Below are 4,442 nucleotides of genomic sequence, written 5' to 3' on the forward strand. Positions count from 1 at the left end.
AGCCTGGGTTTCACTGTGTGTTTGTGGGGTGATTGTTCCTGTCTCTGTGTTTTGCACCAGATAGGCTGTTTTGAGTTTTCAATTTCTTGTTTTTGTTAGTTTGTTCATGTGAAGGGATTTATTAAAACATGAATCAAAACAACCACGCTGCCGCTTTGGTCCGCCTCTCGTTCAGATGAAGAAATCCATTACACTGTAGAAGATTTGATCAAGTTTAATGTATTTTTAACGTGTTTTGACACTTTATTCAGATAGTTGAGGAAATAAACAAGAGGGAGAAACAGTGGGAAGGGTGGACACAGGTATTGACTCCTGGTCTCGGATGGGATTTGTATGTAACATGTGTAGGGAGTGTTCCCACTACACCGTGGCTTTGCACATTAACACTTGCTTGCATGAGCAGAAATGTCCTGGTGATCAAGTGAGTTTGAGGTGGGTGATGACCACAAAAAGGTATAGGTGAGGATTCAAATGAAACGTGGGTTTGACATCCAGAAAATTCGTTTTTTCCTGTAATCAGATTACAAACTACTCTGACATCATCGTCGCGTTTGAGTAGTATTGGCTAATTATGCCACCTTTGGTCAGTGCTTTGTCTCCATAAAGGTCTCTGGGTCTATCTCTCTCTCCTATCTATGACTGTCCTGGTTGGGAGGGTGTGCATGTGCAAGTTCCATGTCTACCTCGTATGGCTGAGGACCCCTTTATAAACCAATACCAGGTCACTGGGGAAGTCACACAACACTCGCGACCACAGAGAGACAGAGAAAAACACCTGCTCCCAAACAGCCCAGTCTACCATTGAAGAATCTATTCTCTCTCCTCCTTTTTGGCTCACTCGTTCATTTACCCTCCTGGGGACATGATGTGGAAACCAACTGGTATTAGCTGTGTGTCTGTTAGTGGCTGGGGTGCAGGGGATGGAGCGCCCCACGTATGGAGTGAAGCTATGTGGCCGGGAGTTCATCCGGGCGGTCATCTTCACCTGTGGAGGATCTCGCTGGAGACGGTCACTTGGGAGTGCAGGTGAGGCATGCCAGCTGGACAAGCCTTTTATTGGGTCATTGTGTTTCTAAATTGTGCACATTTTGATTCTAGCCAAGCAGTAATGCACCTGATTCAATTTATCAGTGATTTATGGTTTGTTGAGTAAAGGGAAAGGACTATGTTGGCTTTTTTTGTACCACTGGCTTTGTCCATTGGAATGTATTATATCCGCACAGTCGATTACATTTTTTTCATTTAAATGTATTGTGCATTGGTCCAAACACATCAAGACAGTAGTCTCCCTCTCAGGAGACTGAAAGTATTTGACATGGGTCCTCAGATCCTCAAAAAGTGCTATACAGCTGCCCCATCGAGAGCATCCTACTGGTTGCATCACTGCCTGGTATGGCAACTGCTTGGCCTCTGACCACAAGGCACTGCAGAGGGTAGTGTGTACGACACAGTACATCACTGGGGTCAAACTTCCTGCCATCCGGGACCTCTATACCAGGCGGTGTCAGAGGAAGGCTCAAAAAATTGTCAAGGACTCCAGCCACCCTAGTCATAGACTGTTCTCTCTGCTACTGAGTGTCAGTCGGTACCGGAGCACCAAGTCTAGGTCCAAAAGGCTTCTAAACAGCTTCTACCCCCAAGCCATAAGCCTCCTGAACAGCTAATCAAAGGGCTACCCAGACTGTTTGCATTGCCCCCCCCTTTTTACGCTACTGCTACTCACATTGACTCTGTACCGGTACCCCCTGTATATAGCCTCGCTAGGGTTATTTTACTGCTGCTCTTTAATTACTTGTTACTTTTTTTTTTTTTTTTTTTACTTATCTATTTTTTACTTGTATTTGGCACGTTACACATAACATTTTATTTGAAATAGAAACACAGTAATCTTTGACTTTTGAATGTATAAATTGAGCAGCACTGAGAGTCAATATCACATTTCAACACTCCTACTATAAACTGCATTTCAGGAGACTTCCCTCAGGACCCTTTCAGCTCCCATGACGAGGACTCGTCTGAAGGCTGGAACTCAGACTCACAGGTCCCAGAGGGTCCCTTCCAGCATGTCCAGGAGGGTGGGGTGTTCATCAGCAGGCCAGCCCGCTCCCTCATCTCAGAGGAGATACTGGAGGCTCTCCGTATGTCAGACCGTAAGGGCCGTGATGTGGTGGTGGGCCTGTCCAATGCCTGCTGCAAGTGGGGCTGCAGCAAGGGAGACATCAGCTCCCTTTGCTGAGAATCCACCCCATTATCTCTCCTCCCATGCACACACATAGCCCTACACATACCTGGTATTTTCTCATATCTCTCTCTCTCGGTTTTTCTAACTGCTCTCCAGAGTGTTTCCGAGTTAAAGTATCATGTTAACTGTGCAGGGAGAATATAACCTTATTCTTCATATTGACCCAGTCGGTATTAGATTGAACCTCATGACCCTACCTGCCTGTAAAACAACCTGTGCTTACCTAGGTTTCCTCATTGGCTCACAGCAAAAACGTTATCTTTTTCAAACGCAATTTTCTTATTGTCTGCTTGTTTTAGTCAATTACAAAACTCCATTTACGAAAAGTACAACATGTCTAAAGATTACTTTTCAATATTGCCTCTCCCTAGCGTTCTAGAAAACTTAGAAAAACGTAATATTGTAGGGCTTCCCTTATTATTCCCTTTTCCATGACAATGCTAGCAGCAACTTGAGTGACAGCTAGCTACTGACCGGAACATTAAGCTAGCCAAGACCAATAACACAAACAATCTGACTATCCAGCTAGTGGAATTACAAACGGACAGTATGAGCTAAACAAGTTACATGTGTTAACCGTGATGAAATGTTTTCCACACACATACCTACGTATAGCCTTCTTGGACACCGCGTCCCCACATTTCCCACACAGAATAGCCTGAAGCCACAGGGCTCTTCTCCCAGGCTCTATTTCCCAACGTGGGACCATTGCGAACCATTGGTCGGAATTTCAGCGGGTTTTCCCCAATTTATGGGCGTGGTCTAGGGGAATTCCTTATTATTATGTCATTACCGACTGGGACTGAATACCGATATCTTCCTGTCTCTATACCTTGTGGAATGTGGCTACCTGTGATGAAATGTGGTTTCCAGACCACTTTCTCCATTGCTGTTTTTGGATCCTTCCTACTTTTTGTCTCACTGTCGTCGTTCACATGGCCCTTATTTTTAATTTTTAAATCTGTCAAATCTGTTTAATTTTGGATTATGAACCTGTTATAAAGGTTTTAATAAAAATTTGATTTGCATAACATTCTGACTCTTGGTATGTTTTCCCACCAGCCACAGATACGGCCAATGCCAGAATCATGACATAGGAAAACATAGGGCCATAGGACATAATGGGAGTTGGCCTATGACATGTGTAAAGGAACTTTTAATTCTACTGCACAAAAATATTGCGTTTTGAATAAAATGACTCATTCAAATGGAGTACAATCCCACAGGAATAAAACACACTTGACCCCTCAAAAGAGCCCATAAGGGAACTGAACAGAACGGATACAATCTGGAAGTTGCAGTGGCCAACATAAATTACAGCATCATTTAATCTGTTGTTATTCTTCTACTATTTATTATGTTACCAATACTATTTACATGTTAAAATTATATTCTGATTACAATTACTATCTCTCATCTTTTCAGTAAATGCAATCTATTAGCTTCCAAAATGTAAGTAGATATAAGGTATATCTAGCTGTCTGATAACACCTGATTGAATGGCTCCACCTGCACTTTGAAAAACCCACAGTGCATTAAGTGAATGTTGGAAAAAGATATTGGTTCCCTTCTAAACATAGAAATGTGAATGCAGAACGGATTCGGCCACAAAATAGGTGAAGTGAAGTGAACTGACAAAAGAGTTTCTCATTCAAAGGAAAGCGCAGTGTGAAAACAGAGTTCACTTTAAAGAGGACTGAAATCAGTTATTTTAAAGAGGACTGACTATATGTGAAAACACCATTATAATGTAGGGTTAAAATTAATGCAATAGAGGATCGCTTTCAAAGTCAATTTAGGCGGGTCATAGTAGGCGGGTCATAGTAGGCGGGTCATAGACAGATCTCAGAGCTTTTTAGAGATGTGTCCATACCCCTTCGCAGCTCATTACACTCCGCTTTGAGGATCATAGACAAGTTGGATGTGTGAGAAATAGTTAGGTCTACACACACATCCAATCTAGTTTCTGCCATATTGCTTTCACCTATTCAGCCTAATCATTTCCGTGAAAGGGAGTGAGCGAGGAGGCAAGGGAGGAAGCATCGTTTTGGAATGAAATATAGCCAGTGTGCAGCGAAAATCTCCCAAACTTCTGCGCACGTAAACATCGCAAACATTTATTCAATGTACAATAGAATGCTGGCGAAAGATGGAAGTTCCGTTATTTTGAAGTCTTTCTTGACGACGAGGTAATAGCTCT

The 4,442-nt window shown here is 42.8% G+C and overlaps 1 pseudogene; it reads left to right on the top strand.

Annotated features, from left to right (window-relative positions):
- Positions 1-865: 865 nt before the first annotated feature.
- LOC116369453 (relaxin-3-like) lies at positions 866-3,275 on the top strand (annotated as a pseudogene).
- The last annotated feature ends 1,167 nt before the right edge of the window (positions 3,276-4,442 follow it).

This window comes from Oncorhynchus kisutch, unplaced genomic scaffold (assembly GCF_002021735.2).
Source record: "Oncorhynchus kisutch isolate 150728-3 unplaced genomic scaffold, Okis_V2 scaffold2197, whole genome shotgun sequence".
Classification (NCBI taxonomy): Eukaryota; Metazoa; Chordata; class Actinopteri; order Salmoniformes; family Salmonidae; genus Oncorhynchus; species Oncorhynchus kisutch.